The 19,680-nt window shown below is 45.9% G+C and overlaps 1 long non-coding RNA gene across 1 annotated transcript; it reads left to right on the top strand.

The window, feature by feature from the left end:
* The first annotated feature begins 1,716 nt into the window (after positions 1–1,716).
* On the top strand, positions 1,717–10,439 carry LOC139032369 (uncharacterized). The gene is made up of 3 exons (XR_011484882.1): positions 1,717–1,913; positions 6,874–7,036; positions 9,071–10,439. It is a non-coding gene; the product is annotated as an uncharacterized lncRNA (long non-coding RNA).
* Positions 10,440–19,680: the final 9,241 nt, after the last annotated feature.

The raw sequence follows: 19,680 nt of genomic DNA, 5'->3' as shown, positions 1-19,680 counted from the left end.
ATTATCTTGAAACTAGTTAATGAAGAGAATGAGTCCAACATTAAAAAAAAGAAAGAAGAAAGTGCAGTATATAAATACAATGGACTATTAGTCAACCATTAAAAAGAATGAAATAAAGCCATTTATAGCAACATGGATGGACCTAGTGAGTGAGTGTCATACCAAGTGAAGCCAGCCAGACAGAGAAAAACAAATACTGTATGATATTTCTTATATGTGAAATCTAAAAAAAAGTGATACAAATGAACTTATTTACAAAACAGACAGAGACTGGCTTAGAGAACAAACTCATAGCTACAAGAAGGGATGGGTTGATGGGGGAGGGATAGTTAAGAAGTCTGGAATAGACATGTACACACTGCTGTACTTAAAACGGATAACCAACAAGGACCTGCTGTGTGGCACAGGGAACTCTATACAACATTATATAACAACTTAAATGGGAAAATAATTTGAAAAAGAATAGGTACTTGTTTATGTATAACTGAACCACATTGCTGTGCATCTGAACTGACCACAGCATTGCTGAAGTGAAGTGGAAGTTGGTCAGTTGTGTCCAACTCTTTGTGACCCCATTGACTATACAGTCCATGGAATTATCCAGGCCAGAATACTGGAGTTGGTAGCCTTTCCCTTCTCCAGGAGATCTTCCCAAAACCAGGGATAGAACCAGGTCTCCTGCATTGCAGGTGGATGCTTTACCACAAGGGAAGCCCAAGAATACTGGAGCAGTTAGCCTATCGCTTCTCCAGTAGATCTTCCCGACTCAGGAATAAAACTAGGGTCTCCTGCATTGCAGGTGGATTATTTACCAACTGAGCTATCAGGGAAGCCCACAGTACTGTTAATCAACTATAATATAAAATAATCTTTAAAAAAGACCCCTCTACCCTCTGCTGCTATGTCTTTCTTCAATTTTCAATGTAAAACAAACTGTGTGGAGCGGGGTAAGCTCTTGGTTCTCTCCAGGCCTTTGTTTCTTTCACAGATGAATGTGTGAATGGACTAGATAATCTCCAAGTTTTCTTTCTGTCGTGGATTGTTATGCTTCCTAGACAGGTGTGAACAACTGTGGCTGGATTCTAACAGAATTGTGATAAAGAATCTTGGACCAGTTTTCTTCTTACAACCATTTAATATAGGTTTTCATGGATTGAAGGTAATTCCTGCCCCTGCCCTTCAAGATAGAGGCGAATGCACCTGACAAGGGACAATGAAGGGAGAGGGGCGGGGGCACTGAAACACATCCACCCCCAGGGCCTGAGCCTGTGCTGGGTGACGCCCCCAACATGACATCATCAGCAGGGGCACTGAAACACATCTACATCCAGGGCCTGGCCCTGTGCTGGGTGACGCCCCCAACATGACATCATCAGCAGGGGCACTGAAACACATCCACCCCCAGGGCCTGAGCCTGTGCTGGGTGACGCCCCCAACATGACGTCATCAGCAGGGGCACTGAAACACATCCACCACCAGGGCCTGGCCCTGTGCTGGGTGATGCCCCCAACATGACATCATCTGCAGGGGCACTGAAACACATCCATCACCAGGGCCTGAGCCTGTGCTGGGCCATGCCCCCAACATGACATCATCAGCAGGGGCACTGAAACACATCCACCCCCAGGGCCTGAGCCTGTGCTGGGCGACGCCCCCAACATGACATCATCAGCAGGGGCACTGAAACACATCCACCCCCAGGGCCTGAGCCTGTGCTGGGTGACGCCCCCAACATGACATCATCAGCAGGGGCACTGAAACACATCCACCCCCAGGGCCTGAGCCTGTGCTGGGCGACGCCCCCAACGTGACATCATCTGCAGGTACACCAAGTCCACAGGGACCCAGGCTCTGGGCTCTGGCTGCCTGCCATGAAACCCTGGCCGTAATGCTAAGTAGCCATTTGGCCCTGGGTGAGTTATCCCACACCTCTGCATCTCAGTCCCCCGATCTGTAAAATTGTACTAGAACACCCTTGTTACAAATTTACTGTCAGAAGAATGTGTTTGTACATGCAAAGGACTGACGCGTTAAATGTTGGCTATTATCACTCCTATTCAATCTTTTTATTATTTATCTATGGCTGCACTGGGTCTTCGTTGCTGCGTGCAGGCGGCGAGTGGGGGCTTCTCATTGCGGTGGCCTCTCCTGTTGCAGAGCACCGGTTCTAGGGCATGTGGGCTCCAGTAGTTGGTGTGCGTAGGGTTACCTGCTCTGTGGCATGTGGGATCTACCTGGACCAAGAATCGAACTCGTGTCCCTTGCATTGGCAGGTGGATTCTTAACCACTGGACCACCAGGGAAGTCCACTACTATTCAATCTTAATCACACATACCTTTTACAAATATGAAAACTGAGACTCAGGGAGGTTAGGTAGCTTGGTTGAACCACTTAGCCACTGAGTGGCAGAGTTGGGATGCAAACCTAAGTTTATCTGGCTTCAAAGCCCATAATCTCTTTTCTGCTCTAAAAGTCTTAAGAGCCAAGGGTCTGGAAGAATTATCTTTCCTCTCAATTTTGGCTTCTAAAGCATCACCATAAGAATGTTTTAAAGAAAACTGGGACTCACTGTTCATTTCCCACACAGACTCTTGTTTAGGAGAGCAACCATAATGTCGAGACTTTGATGCGTTGAGCATCTAATAAGTCTGGGCTCAGTCAAAAGATGAGGCTGCAGCAGAAACTGTGCCATTGGCTTCAGAAGACCCCTTTCCGTTGGCTGGTGGGAGACAGGTCTCCTTTGGAATCAGACATTTGTGATAGAAATAGGTAACTTAGTCTCTGAAAGTCTTGATTTTCACATCTGTTACAGGAACGGGGGCATCCCTGGTGGTTCAGAGGTAAAGAATCTGCCTGCAATGCAGGAACTCCAGGTTCAATCCCTGGGTCAGGAAGACACCCTGGAGGAGGGCATGGCCACCCACTCCATTATTTTTGCCTTCAGAATCCCATGGACAGAGGAGCCTGGCAGGCCTGTTCATAGGGTAGCAAAGAGTAGGACATGACTGAAGTAACTTAGTATGCACACAGACAAATAGGCGTCTGGGCCACCTGCCTTGCAGGATTGTGGCCAGGGTGGCAAGACACCACTCCTGCCAGTTCCCTGGAATATTATGCAGGAAATCTTAGCTCATCTTCATTTTCTTTCTATTTTCCCCTTTCTCCTACTGCTCCTTGAGCAGATAATTCTTCCTAACAATCAGAAACTAAGGATCTAAGATCTTGCAACCATTGCTGTGTTCTTATATATAAAAACAAAAGCTTATCAAGGACTGTAATTGCTCAGGGATTTCCCTCCTTGAAGCCTCTTTGGGTAACCAGTCTCTCTGGCTCCTGTCATACTGTTTCTGATGTTAACATTTTAATAACACATTCAGACTGTTTTTGTTTTATGAATTCTAATATAAATGGAAGTTCTCCCAAAGAGAAGTTTTTAAAACAGGTGTTTTAAAGTGAATATCCACATGCCTATTTCTGTGACTAAAAGCCATTTTCCCCCCTCCAGATGTCAAATTGTTCTAGTTTTCAGGCAGCTCCAAAGTGGTCACCTGTTTTGTTTAACATTTGTTTAACATTTATGTTAACATATATGTTTAACATTTGTTTTGTTTAACATTTATGTTTCTCTGAACTGCAAGCTGAAAGACCCATAAGCGGGTGCGTGCATTGCACAAGTATGTGTATGTATGCACGTGTGTGTGTTGAACATTCAGAAAAGTTTGCCCACAGTTTAATGTTAACCTCCTTTCTTACAACAGTTCAAGAAAATAGCTATAACACCTCTGAAAATATCTTTAAGAGAGTGTCTTACTAGGTAACAATCCACGTGCCTATTCTTTTGAACTCATCTGTTTCTCTGAAAGTTAAGTGAAAGAATTGTAGGAACTGCCTGACCCAGGGGAAGTTTCAGGTCTTAACTTCATACAATGTGTTTGTGCCTTGGTCTCAGGGTTTACAGAGCGGGGCGCAATTGCTGGAACCAATGTTTACTGGGGAGATGAACAGCAGGAAGAGAGACTGCCATTGGGGTGAAGTGAGATCCTAATGGAATTTTCCAAATGTTGTATCTAAGGGAATTTCCCTGTGGAAGATGTTAATAGGGATTCCTCCAAAGTTAGGGTTGCAAAACCTTGGGCCATACCACTCTTCCATCTCCTTCTTGGGTGTCAGGATGCCTGATTATAGATGAAGGGCTCTCAGTTCAGTTCAGTTCAGTCACTCAGTCGTGTCTGACTGTGACCTCATGGACTGCAACATGCCAGGCCTCCCTGTCCATCACCAACTCCCGGAGCTTGCTCAAACTCATGTCCATTGAGTCGGTGATGCCATTCAACCATCTCATCCTCTGTTGTCCCCTTCTCCTCCCACCTTCAATCTTTCCCAGCATCAGGGTCTTTTCAAATGAGTCAGCTCTTCGTGTTATAGTTTAATTGCTAAGTCGTGTCCAACTCTTTGTGACCCCATGGACTGTAGCCTGCCAGGCCCCTCTGGCCATGGGATTTCCCAGGCAAGAACACTGGAATGGGTTGCCATTTCCTTCTCCAGAGGATCTTCCCAATGCAGGGATCAAACCCAGGTCTCCTGCACGGGCAGGTGGATTCTTACCCACTGGGTCACCAGGGAAGTCTAGTTGTAAAGTATTAATAAGGAATGGAAGAATCTTCTGTAAAGGATCCTGGAAACTAGGCTCATCCCTTTTGAAGAAGACTGGAAAGCAATGTACTTCTGATTTTTTGACCGTAGTGCCAGAAGGAATGAACATTAGGGCTAGGAAGGATCCGAGACAGTCAGCTCATTCAATCCCATCTTCCTCCTTGGGGAAAGGAGCCTTGCTCGAAAGCCTTGAAGTAGCAGTAGCAGAAAGGTGATGATGAATCCCCCATCGCCCACTTCCGGCATGTGGTAATGCAAGATGCCAGGCTCACCGCTATAGTCCAGAAATGTGGAACAGGGAAGAGAGAGGCACTGAAAATGCAGAAGGAGAGATGCAGAATAGACAAAGGAAGAATTTTTAGATACTGATCCTTAGACTGGATGGCTGGGGGTGGCAGGGGAACAACAGAGCAGGGGTGCACCTTGAGTTGAGCAGATTTAACAAGCTTCTGGTGGGAGTTATAAAAAGTATCAGAGTAGGAGAAACTGTGTTTTCCTTGGAAAAGGGCGTGGAGAGGCGGGGAGAAGGGGGGTGCAGCACCTGTGGAGAGATCTCAACGCTCCCCAGAGAACGAAATTTTGGAGCCATTTGGCAGAGATTAGGGAAAAGAAAAAGTGGTCATGCTCCAGTTACAAAGAAAAGACATATGGGGATTTAGATTATAAACAGGCAGAAGAGGAGGAATGAGGTATCCTTTTTTGAGATAAAGCCTCTCTGGGATAGCAGCAGTGCTGAAATTGAAGCCAAATCTGGCCTCTGTACCCCAAGACCGAATTAAATCTCAGCGACAGAGTTTTGGGTGAAGCAGGAAAGAATAGCTTTAGTGCTTTGCCAGGCAAATGGAGACACAGTGGGCTAATGTCCTCAAAACTGTGTCCCAGCCCAGGTGGGGGTGGGGTAGGGGCTTGTGAGGGGCTTCCCTGGCAGCTCCTACAGTATAGAATATGCCTGCAACGCAAAAGACCCTAGTTCTATCCCTGGGTTGGGAAGATCCCCTGGAGAAGGGAATGGCAACACACTCCAGTATTCTTGCCTGGAGAATGCCATGGACAGAGGAGCCTGGTGGGCTACAGTCCATGGGGTCACAGAGTCAGACACAACTGAGTGACTAACACATACACACAAAATTTTGCAGTTGCTAGTATAAATGTTTGTGCATAGTCCAGCAAAGGGAATAATTAGACCAGGCCACTGAAGACTGAATAATGTCTTCATGATATCTCAAGATGCAGGAAATATGCTGATTTTTCAGTTTCTGGGGAAAATGTGGGCCCTGTTGTTGGTACCTACTGCTGAACATCACCTGCCCGCTTGTGCCCTGTGATGTCAACAGTATCGGAATATAAGCAGTGCCCACCTGGGCCCCTTGAGGGCTCTCTCACTGTGCCCCTGTGCCTGGCCTCAGGGCAGAACCTTAGCCTTGTGGTGGAAGTCCACAACCATTCTGCAGCCCCTTCTGCTCCTCCTCACTTCCCCCATAGCCCAAGCTTCATGGCTCACAGCTTCTCAAGTTCAAAGACAAAGCCAGCTCATCCCCCAGCAGATGTTATCTGCCTCACTCACTTTTTAAATTCCTACACAAGGCATCCTGTGGTCTTAGCTTAGCCCAGAGTCTGGAGCAGACTCAGGAGTGGGCCTTCTTTCCCAAAGAGCAGGGTAACGGCTGCTGAATTAGACACTGGGAACCAAGGAGGGTGATGAGCGCGCCCGGGGAAAACCTCGAAGCCCACCCGGAGGTCTGGGGCACCCAGAATATCTGGACAGCACAGCTCTCCTTCCTTTTGGCAGTGCGGCTGCAGGAGAGGCAAGCGAGGATGACGTGTGAGTGACAGTAAGCCCTCGGAGCTTCTTGAGATGGGCTAAGTACAGTAATTTGTTGTAAAGACTCAAATTTAAAACAATAACCCAGAGGCATAATAGCATGAGCCAAGAATACCTACTGCATGTGACGGCTGTTAATGGGAAAAGAACAGTTTGATTTGGTGGCAGAAAAATCTTCAAATGACTTTCACTCTGGATGTGTACTCGGCAGTGTGGAGTGCTAGGTGTCCTATTAGGGTTAATTTGGACCACTTCCGCTCTGCTTGCCGAGAGTCATCCTGCTGATGGAGACCCCTTACTGTTCCACTTTCCCCACAACTTGAAGCAAATTTCCTGGGCTTCACTTGTGTGCTCATCCCCCTCCCTTTCCTCTTTCTTTCTCCCATCTCCCTTTCAGAGGAGCTGCTACTTCAGTGGCGCTTTCCTAAGTGAGTGCGGGAGAGCCAGTACACTGAAGCAGGAGAGCCTGCACCTGGCCACGTGGACAGGAGGGAGACAGTCTGGAAACCCGCCCGGATCTGCGAGACTCGCCAACCACACCTAAGGCTCTTGTTTCACAGGTAGGGGGCAGTCCAGAGAGGCAAGAGGCTCCTGTAAAGTCCCCTGGCTGCTAAGCAGAAGGGCTGGGACTAGAAGCTCTGCTTTGCCCCCTCCATCCTCTCCCTGGAGACAGATGCCAAGGCTAGGCATTTACAACTGGCCACCTGTTTACATTTCTTGGAGCAAGAAAAAATGGCTTCAGGCTGAACACTTACAAATAGCCTCCTGTTTGCATTTCCTAAAACAGGGTAGGTGGGCTCCAGGTTAGATACCTACAACCAGTCTCCTGTTTGCTCTTTGAAATGGAAGTAACAACTGAAATGGGATAAGTAGCCAGGCTTTGTCTCCTGTGGGCACCTTAAGATAACAGTCATGGCAGGAGCAGAGGGGTGGTAAGCCCTGTTTGAATAAAGGATCAGGAGGTCATATATTCCCCCTCTTTGGGGCAAAGGAACCATCTCACATGCACAGAAAAGGCTCTTTGGGGGGTTATGAGGAGGGGGCACCACCCCATAATATGTGATGCTAATACATGATTCCCATAGGCCTCTGGGCTGGAATCCATCTTGAGAGAAAGTTGCTCATGCATGTTGGGGAGGGTCCTAGGGCAGGTCAGGTATGGAAAAAGTAACCAGAAAATTAGCTAAAGATAAAAGAAAAAAAAGACCTGGAAGAACTGCCCTATATAAATGACTTAACCACCTCTTTCTGTGCTCCTCCTCAGCAGGGGGGACCCCCACATTCTTTCTCTCAGGGTGTGAATCTCTGTCTTGCCTCTGTCTTAATTAAAGTGTTTCTCTGTGTGCTTTCCCACTTATTGTTGTGCTATGTCTCTAATAAAAAACTTTATACATTTACAGCTTTTGCCTCCATGATAAATGCTTTTTTCACTGAGCGTAAGATCCAGGGAAAAATAGCTTCTAACCTTTAGCCCTTGCTGGTCTGGTGACTAGGACTCCTGGTTTTCATTCAGGCTGAAAAGTAAAGATAGTGTTAGTCGCTCAGTCATGTCTGACTCTTTACAAACCCATGGACTGTAGTCCTCAAAGCTCTGTCCATGGGCATCTCCAGGCAAGAATACTGGAATGGGCTGCCATTCCCTTCTCCAGGGGATCTTCCTTCACCCAGGTCTCCTGAGTTGCAGGCAGATTCTTTTCTGTCTGAGCCACCAGGGAAACCCTTCATTTAGGCTACAGAGGTTCAATTCCTGGGCAGAGAATTAAGATCTTGCTTCAAGCCACCACTCACTGCTGCCTCTCTGAGATTATTCCCACTTCTCTTTTCTGCCCACACCATCCCCTCCTCTGACTACATCAGTGTAGAAGCAAGGCATAACTCACTCCCAGCACCATCTCTTGGGAAGACTAGGGTGAGAGCATATAATGTTTGAAAGGGGTTTTAGAATATATTAGTAAAAAGTCACTGAGCCCAACTCAGCACCTCCTTTCCTTCTTTGATCTCATGCCTCCTTCCTGGTGCTGCCTCCTAAGAACCTAGCCCAGACCTTCTCAGACTTGCATCACTAGGGCAGTACTCCACACACCAGCAAGCTCCCTGTGCATTTCCTATCACATTTTGTACCCTCTCAATGCCCTTCGGTCTGATGAATTGACAGTCAATGTGAGTGACAGTTAACTTAATGGATAGCCTCTTAGGAGACTGCCCAAGAAATTCATCTCTAAGGGTGGAATTCCACGTGATGGCAGGCCACAAGGAACACACACACAGAGAGCAAACATAGAGACATACACAGATATACGGACATACCCGAGGACAAGTTTTCTGTGGGAGACTTTCGCATCTCACCACTGAGAAGGCTGGCCCCCGTCTTTGCAGGAAAACAATGCCTTTGCAGAGAATAAACCTATTCAATTCAGTTTAGCAAATCATCCCCGAGTATCTTGAAGTGTGTCTTTCAAAAAGATATGTTGAAGTGCTAATCCCAGTACCTATGAAAGTCATTTTATTTAATGAGGTCTTTGAGATGTAATTAAGTTAAGGGGTGGTCATACTGGGTTGCAGAGGATGCTAACCAAGGATTGGTGTCCTTGCAGGAAGAGAACAGGACACACAGAGATACCCACAAGAGAACGCCATGTGACGATGGAGGCAGAGACTGGAGTGATATATCTACAAGACAAAGGACACCAAGTATTGTTGGAATCTGGGAATAGGCAAAGAAAGATGCTTCTCTAGAGTCTTTGGAAGGAACCTGGCCTGCTGACACCTTGATTTCAAAGTTCTAGCCTCTATAACCGAGAGAGTACATTTCTGGTGTTAATGAGAATACGTTTCAGGTTTATATTATATTATACGTTTCAGATAATTCATGAAAGCAGCCACAGGAAACTGATACAATCCCTACATGCTCATTAAGGGCCAGGCTTTCTTCTTGATTCAGCAGTGTGTGTGGGGGGGTGGCTATGTGGCTCCATGCTCAGGGATCTTACTGAGATCTCTTTGTGGGGGCCCAGGGTAGGGTACCAAGCAGTGGGTGAGGAGAATTCCCCTCTTGGGCTTCCTCAGCATCCTGTGTTAGCTTTACTTGGCTTCCCTTCATTTCCACAGTGAACAATGTGTCCTCCCTTTTTCAGCAACAGGGCTTAGAGCTGGTTGGATGGGTCACAGTCCCATCTTCAGTCACTGACCTCCCCAACTTTCCCCCCGACCCAAGGAGTTGGGGGAGGTATTTGCCTTTCATGTTAAGTAGATCTAGTTTTGAATCCTCACTTCATCATTCCGTAGGTAAAACTTCCATTTCCTCATGAGTGTGGGGTAACACTTGGATGCTGTGCGGAATCTGAGAGGAAGGTCCCAGGGTAAATCACAGAGTCAGACAGATGAACGGACCCAGAGCCTACCAGCCCTGCTTCCACCCGTTACTTGCTAAGGTTGTGATCTTGAGCAAGTTTCTTAACTTCCTGTGCCAGCCTCAGTCTCCTCATCTTTAAAGTGAGATCAGTAATAGCATTCGTCCCATGGTGGGGTCGTGAGCATTGACTGAGTTAACACTTTTAAGAAGCTTAAAAGAGTTCCTGGCAGATAGAATGTGCTCATTGAAGAGAACTTGATGTTATTGTTTACTGGTGAGCAGTTGAGTCACACAGAGGTGACATGATTTGTCCAAAGACAGTTAAAGGCTGAGCTGGATCCCAGTACTATTCTCAGACTGACAGCTTCTCTGAACAGCCACTGTTTCATTCATTTGAGGGGCTGTGCTTCTTAGGAATTCAAACCCTGGAATCAGATAAACATCATTACATCAGTGTAATTTTAAACCTAATTACTTACTAGCTGGGTGATCTTGGACTTGCTACTTAATATCTGAGGATCTGATTTTTTTTTTCACCTATAAAATACAGATGTAGACTTCACTAGTTGTCATGTGGATGAGATAGGAATAAATATAAACACTTAACCACATACTGTAAGCATTCATAAATATTTCTGGCTATCATTTGTGCAAATTAGAAGTCAGTTCAACTATATCTAACTAACTAGTGATAATAATGGCTTTAAAACTCTGGTTCGTTTTTTTCCCGTAAAAGGCAGTAGAGGCAGTGGTCCAAAAATAACATGGTGGTGCCGAGAAGGTCACGAAGGACCCAGGCTCTACCTCTGTTTCTGTCTCAACATTCTCAGTTTGCGGTTTCCATCCTCAAGGTTACATCGTAATCCAGTATCACGTCCATGGTCTGAACAGCAACAAGTATGTGTATGTGAGATGAGGTTGGGGGATGGGGTGGAGACCAAAAAGACCACCTCTCGGCTGAAGCAGCTCCCTTAAGGAGCCATTCCCAAGTTAATTCTTTGCTTGTATTTTATTGGCTAGAACTTAATCACATGGCCACACCTAGCTGCACGGAAAGCTGGGAAATGTAGTCCATTACATTACAGTCAGTAGGACCTAGGATCCATTACATCCATTACAGTCAGTAGGACCTAGGCTTTGGTACAAATGTAAAGGAGATGGATATTGGGAAGACAAATAGCAGCCTCTGCCGGATCATTGTTATTATTCTCATAGTTGTTTTTACTATGCGCCAGAAGCCTGCCCTCTAGGAATCTACAGATTTTACTGCAGTGCTATAAATGTTGTGAAAGACATATACAGTGATGTAGGAGTACATAGGAAAAAGAGATGAACTGAAGGCATTGGTGAAAAAGTGATGTTTGAGTGGTCTGCCAGGGCGACAGGCATCGAGGGAAGGGAATGCCTAATACAAAGAACACCACACACAAGGCATAGTTGCTTTGTCAGCTATCCTCTGACTGCTTGGAATTGTTATTTGGAAACTGTGTTGTGAGTGACAGAGGTGGGGATTGGGCAGGCTTTCAGGGACTGTCCTGGGACTTCTCTTATCCATACAGTCTCCGGGGCAGATGGTGAGGGGTGCTGAGCCCTGCTATTTGCAAGTTTTTTCTGATTCTTTATTTTGATTTCACCAGACAGCAATCTATTTGTTAAATAAAACAGCTGGTTATTGAAAAAGACATATTTATCGGGAATTAACTGTCGCGTGCAAAATGGGTATTTACTACCTACTTGTCAAACATCAGGGAATTTGTGTTTAATAATCATTTTTTTTCCAATTAACTCACAAAAATGCATCCCATTAATTCTAAATTAAATGCATATTTGCAAAACTCTAATTCACGACGTAATCAAATTATCTCTTTCCAGCCTGTTTCTGATGGTTACGTGTTGGTGAAAGAATTTCAGTTGATGTTCTTAGAGACACAATTTTCTTTTACCCATGTGAAGTTGCAACTTGGACTAGAGGACAGTTTTTTCAACCCCTTCCTCCCTGTGTTTGTCTTCTCACTCCTGTCTTCTTCTTGTATTACCAGCACCTAGAAGGTGACAATGGTTAGAATATTTGGATGATCTAAACTGATGGTTGAACCTTGACCTCTGTCTTTAATCCCAATGGTAGAAGGTCTTGGAATATGTGCCAAACAGATCTCCTTTCTCTGTGCTACAGGGAAAGATTGCTTGACTGGACATTAAGGGACCTGGGTTTTAATTCTGAATTTTGTTGTGTGACCTTGGGCAAGTCATTTTCTTCCTTAGAGCATGAATATCAGAATAAAGTTAAGCAGGTTCCTTCACTGCAGGATTTCTTAGAGATATTATTACTATGTTAATGTATACAGAGAGCCTCCAGCTGGAGAAGAGATATGATTTTCCTTTTCTAAGTCTCCTTTGACCACCCAATTCTCTCTTTTTTCCTTTTCATGAAGCATCTGGGTGGACTGATGATTTGAGGAAAACATTCTGGCAAAGGCTGGGCAGGATGGTTGCCAGGGTTATCTGGCTTTAACATTTCAGGCTTTTTTTTTTTTTCCCTTCTTTTTGGTCCAGAAACCTGGACTGAGCTTCTGAAGGATGACTTGGCAATAGGGAGCTCCAGCCACCAGACACCCCGACTTCTGCCCCCAACTCTGGCCAGATCAGAAACCACCAGCAGGCATTGCACATGTCCTTGGAAGCCCTACCTCTTGTGAATCTGCCAGACAAGCAAAACAACGAAGTAATCTCTGGAGCCTTGCTACTCCCTGCTGCAGCCAGCTGCACTTAGCATTCGGCCCCTGCTTTCCCCAGCATAGCAATTACATGCTCAGCATGCACCTCGAAAACGTTTTAAGTGGTAACAAATGCACTGAGGGTTTATTATCATCCAGCAGTGCATACGGCCCTTGCACAGGCCGTGGAGCACCTTACAGAAGACAGTGATTCCTTTTCTCATTTGTTGAGCCATGTGGTTAAACATATGCTGGTTTTGCAGGGAGAGGGGCCAGCACAACCCACTCGCCTTGGCACACCGCCTCCGCCTCTGCACAAAGCCGTCTGCTGCCCTCCCCTCCATGCGCAGTGCGGAGGTTCTTCCGCCATGACTGCAGGTTGAGCAGTCCCCACCTGGTCAAAGACGCGACTTCGCAATGCAATTCGGATCAGTGTGGAAGAGTTCAGACGAGAGGGATGTCAGGTGACCCTGATCACCTCTTTCCTGGACAGCCGGTTCCTGTCCACGTCACTAAGATAGTGGTTCTCATGTCTCAGGACCCTGTACATTCTTAGAAATAATTGAGGACTCCAAAGAGATTGGTTTATGCTGATTATATCTGTCAGTATTAATTATCTTAGAAATTAAAACAGAAAAATATTTATTAATTCATTGCAAAATAACAATACACTGCTTGCATGTTTACATAAATAGCACATTTCCCCCCTCCCCATGGGAAATAACTATCTTTTCCAAAGCAAAGAACAAATGTGGTGAGAAGAGAAGTGTTTCATATTTTTGCAAATCCCTGTTATGCCTGGCTTAATAGAAGTCAGTGGAGTCTCATATCTACTTCCATAAGCATCTGTTGTGATTTGTTGTTCTGGTTGAAGCTTTTGAGGAAGATCTAGCCTCTTACAGATACGTATTTGAGAAAAGAATGACCTTAGTCACACATAGACTGAGATCCCAGATCCTGGGCCTGTGTGCCCTGGTCCTTGCCCAAGTCTCTTACCTCATTTCTTAGTTCACTTTGCCTTGCTGGTTTTACCCCAGCCTCACTGATCCTTCTGTCCCTGTGAATATATAAGAGTTCTGACTTAGGGTTTTTGTACTATCTGTTCCCTTTTCCCTCAGATTTTGGCTTGACTGGCTTGCCTTGCCATTTAGGTTTCAAAGCAAATGTTACTCACATTGGAAAAAAAAATGTATTCTTCATGATCTTTATGACTATCTGCTATTGTTTAATTTTGTTTACTTCTTTATGATATATCTTCCCATATTGGGAAGTAAGTTCCATTGGAACAAGGATTTTATCATATTCAGTGCTGTATTTTCAATGCTTAGGATGGTTTATAGTATGTAGTATTGATAGTGTTAGTCACTCAGTTGTGTCCGACTCTTTGTGACCCCATGTACTGTAGCCTGCCAGGCTCCTCTGTCCATGGGATTTTCGGGGCAGGAATACTGGAGTGGGTAGCCAGCCCCTTCTCCAGGGAATCTTCCCAACCCAGGAATTGAATCCGGTCTCCCACATTACAGGCAGATTCTTTACTCTCTGAGTCACCAGAGAAGCTAGTATTGATCGATATGCTGTAAATATTTTTGAATGCATTAATGAAAAAACAGCTGCATAAAAGGATATTTGAACTGGAAATCAGACCTAGTTTTGAATTTCAATTGTATTGCTTACTAGCTCTGTGGCCTTGGACAATTTTCCTGACAAGTTTAGTTTTCTTACAAGTAAAATGCTGATAACAATACCTACCTGTCTTAGTCAGTTTGGGTTGCTATAACAAAAATGCCAGTAAAGGAAAAACTCACTCTTCATACTGGGTTTCTCCTTTGCTCTAACGCTACTGCCACACTGACACTTTTAACACCAGATATATGAGGGCTTTTTACCCAAACCAAACAATTCTATAATACCAGCTAGGTGTCTGACAATTTAACTCAGTTCTGATGTAGCTATACCTGGAGAAGTCATCAGATACTGCAAGTTAAGGGTTCAATCCCTTGAGAGTGTCCCTTACTTCAGATGTCAGTCACAAGTAGTAAGTCCCCAAGTCATCTGAAACTTCTGTCTGACTTGGCTACCAATCAGAGGCTACAAATTCTCATGTCTTCCTCCTTGGATTTAATTACTGCTAGACCAGCTCATAACCAGGGTTCGATCCCTGGGATGGGAAGATCCCCTGGAGAAGGGAATGGCAACCCACTCCAGTATTCTTGCCTGGAGAATTCAATGGACGGAGGAGCCTGTCAGGCTTCAGTCTGGAGGGGTCGACAGAGAGTGGGACATGAATGAGTCACTTAACACTTTCACACTTTCAGACCAGCTCACAGAACTCAGAGAAACGTTTCACTTATCTTTATCAATTATTAAAGGATATGATAAAGAATTCGAATGAAACCCCAGATACAGTGATGTGCAGGGCAACCTGGGAGTGAAGGGGTTTCTGTTCCTGAGAAGTTGGGTTGTGTCACCATCCCCAGTATATGAATGTGCTCACCAGCTTGGAGTGCCCCTTGCTGGTGTTAAGGCTGAATGGAGACTCACACTCCTTACAGCAGGTAAACCCTCTCCACCATCTGCTTCTGAACACAGCGAAACTCAGACCTCATGATCCAAGCATTCAGGGGTGAGTCTTCAAACTGGGGCTCCTCAGACATGTGATCAGAATTATCTGGGACAGTTATGAAAGGGCTGGTTTCTGGCCTCCTGGGAGACCTAGTGAATTAAATCACTGGGGGCACAGGACCCAGAAGATTTTTTCCAGAAGATCCTGATGCAAGTTAACTTTTGGAGAAAACTGAAATGGAAAGTAAGGAGGAGGTGCAAAGAGATTTTCTTTTATTCCTCCCTAAACAGTCATCAGTTTTTCACCTCTCAAATATTTATACAGTAGCCCAAATTGTTGAGAGGACAGTGATTCTCAGATGGCTCTGCCCAGGGAGGGACTTACTCCAGGGATGCTGGGTAGGGGGAAGCCTCCTTGGGTGTTGCTCACAACCCTGTCCGAGGCTCTGTTTCCACAGATAGATGAGGTACAACATTGCACTCAAACAATCCGTAGCAGTGAACATAGCATAGAATCTCAGAGCAGTGCAGGAGATATCTATTTGAATAACAGCCCCAGCAGCTCTTGCCAAATTCTCAGGATCCACTAGAAAAACAGAACAGTCCTTTTCCATCATCCATAAATCATCCCACTGAGAGCCGTCAAAATGCAGCCCGAAAAGACATTTTCACTAACAGCAAAGCTAGAAGACATACACTCTGGTCCACTCAGCTTGTCTCCCCTGAGAACCAGAAATGAGATTCTGGGAATAGGGGGGGAGTAAACTTACTGGGAGCAAGTTGTCACTTTCCATCAAGCACAGGGCCTTGGATTCTAAATACAGTTGTACTTGGCTTTCCTCAGGGGTGAACGGTTTCATCTGAGAGGCAAACATTGTTCTGGAACATCCCTTTTATGGACCACAGTTAGTGCTAGCTCTGGTCCCATGATCTTGGAGGAAACTGTAGAGACAGAATTAGGGTTGAATCTCAGGCCTTTGCTCATTCATTTTGAGATCTTGGACAAGTCACTCAACAACCTTGGGCTTCAGAATTTCAAAAGTGATAATAAAATATAGCTCACAGTACAGAGAACTGTGGTGTTGGAGAAGACTCTTGAGAGTCCCTTGGACTGCAAGGAGATCCAACCAGTCCATCCTAAAGGAGATCAGTCCTAGGTGTTCATTGAAAGGACTGATGTTGAAGCTGAAACTCCAATATTTTGGCCATCTAATGCAAAGAGCTGACTCATTTGAAAAGACCCTGATGTTGGGAAAGATTGAGGGCAGGAGGAGAAGGGGACAACAGGGGATGAGATGGTTGGATGGCATCACCGACTCAATGGACATGAGTTTGGATAAACTCCGGGAGTTGGTGATGGACAGGGAGGCCTGGCGTGCTGCAGTTCATGGGGTCACAGAGTCGGACACGACTGAGCATCTGAACTGAACCGAGCTGATAGAGAAGAGCAGATGGGACAGAACAGGTGGCATCCCTGCGTGCCCAGGGCACACTCACAGCTTGCTGAGTGAACACCAGCTCTTTCATTCTTGGTCAGCTGTGGAGGCCCTAACCTTGCTTACCAATTAGTAGGAGATAGAAAAAATGATGTGTGTTCCTCTCCCTGGTGTAAGAGGCAGTAGACTGGCTGCAGGCTCAGTATTGCTGTCTGACTTTGGAGAAACCACTCTCCCTTTCTGAGCCTCAGCATTCTCTCCTGGAAAGTGAGGGCGATGCAGTAATTGATCTTGAGTATCTTCTCCACTCTGACCTCTGACTTTGGGATTTCAACATCAGACAGACCAGACCCAGCACCATGATCGGCTCTCCTCCTGTGTGATCCAGCCTGCTGGCTCTGTGAATATGTCCTAAGGAGGTCTGTGGGCTGCTTCGCAAAATGGAAACAACAACATCCTTAGTGCTCCAGGGGTTGTGGTGAAGCTTTAGAGATACAGAGATTTTAGGGTAGACTCTTTTTTTGATTAGTTTTTTTTGATTAGTTTTTTTGATTAGTTTTGTTGAACTAATAGAGAATTGACTCCTTAGTTTTCATGTGAATTATTGAGTTGGCCCCAAAGTTCATTTGAGTTTTTTCTGTAAGATGAACAGAAAAACCCAAACCAACTTTTAGGCCAACCCAATATATCCACAAGCTATATCCCGTATGCGATGAATTGCTTCTTTTAAAAAATTATTTACTGGAGTATAGTTGATTTACAATGTCATATTAGTTTCAGGGGTACAGCAAAGTGATTCCGTTATACACATATAGCCACTCTTTTTAGGTTCTTTTCCCACCTAGGTTGTTCAGTTGCTAAGTCATGTCTGACTCTTTGGGACCCCTGTGGATTGCAGCACCCTAGTCTTTCCTGTCCTTCACTATCTCCTGGAGTTTTCTCAGACTCATGGATGTTGAGTTGCTGATGCTGTCTAACCATCTTATCCTCTATTACCCCCTTCTCCTTTTGCCTTCAATCTTTCCTACCATCAGGGTCTTTTCTAATGAGTCGGCTGTTCCCATCAAGTGGCCAAAGTATTAGAGCTTCAGCTTTAGCATCAGTCCTTCCAATGAATATTCAGGGTTGACTTCTGTAAGAAATACCATACAAAGGAGACAGTCTGAGTCCTTTGTCTCTTTGGCCCAGGCTCTCCCTGCTGGGGCTGGGTGCTGGGGGCTGACAGGTAAGCCAGGGCTGAGCACAGACACTTGTCTCTTTCGTCTTCCAGCCACGGGTAGCTCTGCTCTGCTCCTCTCTTAGGACCATCCTAGGTAACTTGCAAGGGGCAGGAGGAGGTAAGATTAGAGTGTTATGCCCGATGTCCGAATCCCCAAGCGGGAAGAGAGAAGGCCTCCAAGACAATGCAACTCGCAAAAAGGGAGGTTTATTGTTGATTCGAGTCAGGGCTCCTGCCACATCCAATGCAGTGGTGTGGGGTCAGAGAGCCCCAAGCCCAAGCTGTTACACAAATTTATAGGGTGAGCACACGCCGTTGGTAGTTGGTTTAAGCAGATTGGTTACAAGTTTGCAAAGCAATTTCATTGGTCAAAACTTTTGCGCGTGCGGGACTTTCCCGGGGGTTTCCGCCCCGTTCCTAATTTCCTAATTGGCAAACAGTGGTCAGTGTTAAGTGAAAGCTAATTGGTTGTATCCAGGTGGCCTGATGATTTTACCACCCAGAAGTAGGAAGGCCTACTCCTAATCTAAGCTGCCTGCCATGGCGTTACTTCTGCTTGCCTCGGAAGAGGAGCACGGAAGACAGGTAGAGGAAGCCAAGTTACAGGAAAGGATTCGAATGGAGAAGAGAGGAGGGGAGGAGAGGAGGAAATGGTTCTCATTGTTCTCTCTTTAATTTTGCTTAGGCCTCAGCACAACCTTCATGAACAGATCAGAACACCTCACTCTGAACTCTTAGCTCGAGTTAAAAAATAATTCCAAGCCAAACCGTGGTGCCTAAATCTATCGCAAATGTCAGCAGCCGGGCCTGAAGCCAGGGCTGTGATCTTCCTCATGTCAATAAATCCTTGAAGTTCCCTCTCCCTTGGAAGCCTGGGTTTCTTCTGATGCTACTGCTTTCTACCCCAGGCTGCCCTTTCATGAGTAATTTCTTTTAACCCGAGGATCACAGCTGTGAGCCATAATGAAAAGATTTCTTCTGGCCTGAGACTGCAAAGAAGCCGCTGCACCAGCAGAAAAAAAAGTTGGGAAAAACCACAATTAAAGTCCATGCCCTACTAGGAGTGAGAGGGAGATGCCTGGCTGTGCATGCACCATCACCCACACCAAAACCCAGGAAATCTTCAAGTGGGTCTTGTCCTGTGGGTCCTGTGAAGATGGCAGGGAGAAGAGGGGCTGCAGTGGACACAAGTGGTGACAACAGAATGAGGAGGTGAGTTGCACACTCAGGGTCTGCCTCAGGCCTCATCCATGACCTTGGGCTTCAGGACAGGGGAGGGCTCTCTGCTGACCCTGCCATCTCCTGTCCATGCTCAGCTCAGGGGCAGGAAATGGGTAGGCTGGGCAACAAGAGCTTCTGATATTATCTGTCTCATCTTTGGGCTTCCCAGGTGGTAAATGGTAAAATGGTGGTGAAATGATCCGCCTGCCAATGCAGGAGACTCAGGTTCGATCCCTGGATGGGGAAGATCCCCTGGAGAAGGAAATGGCAACCTACTCCAGCATCCTTGCCTGGGAAATCCCATGGACAGAGGAGCCTGGCAGGCTGCAGTCCAAAGGTCGCCAAGAGTCGGACACGACAGAGTGACTGAGCACACATGCATGCATGTCTCATCCTCTCCTGGAGACATAGCCTCCTGGCTGCCATGGATCTCTAACATCATTCCTTGTTCAGACAAAGTGTGTCCCCCATGCGGTGGGAGGGAGGGACAGGGGACACAATTCAGTTGGGAATAACATTCCACTTTGGGTGCTAGGACCACACTCCTGCCTCCACAAGTGGGACTCAAGCTTGTCGCATACCTGCTTCTTGGAGTACATGCCTTCTGGCTACAAAGGGAGGGAATAACACTGGAGTTTGTCTGACTTATTACAAGTGTAATTTCTGCTTTTTAAAAATAAGAATATATCAGTTCAGATAG

This window comes from Odocoileus virginianus, chromosome 31 (assembly GCF_023699985.2).
Source record: "Odocoileus virginianus isolate 20LAN1187 ecotype Illinois chromosome 31, Ovbor_1.2, whole genome shotgun sequence".
Lineage (NCBI taxonomy): Eukaryota > Metazoa > Chordata > Mammalia > Artiodactyla > Cervidae > Odocoileus > Odocoileus virginianus.
Note: the sequence above shows the minus strand (reverse complement) of the source record. Positions and strands in the feature narration are given on the sequence as shown.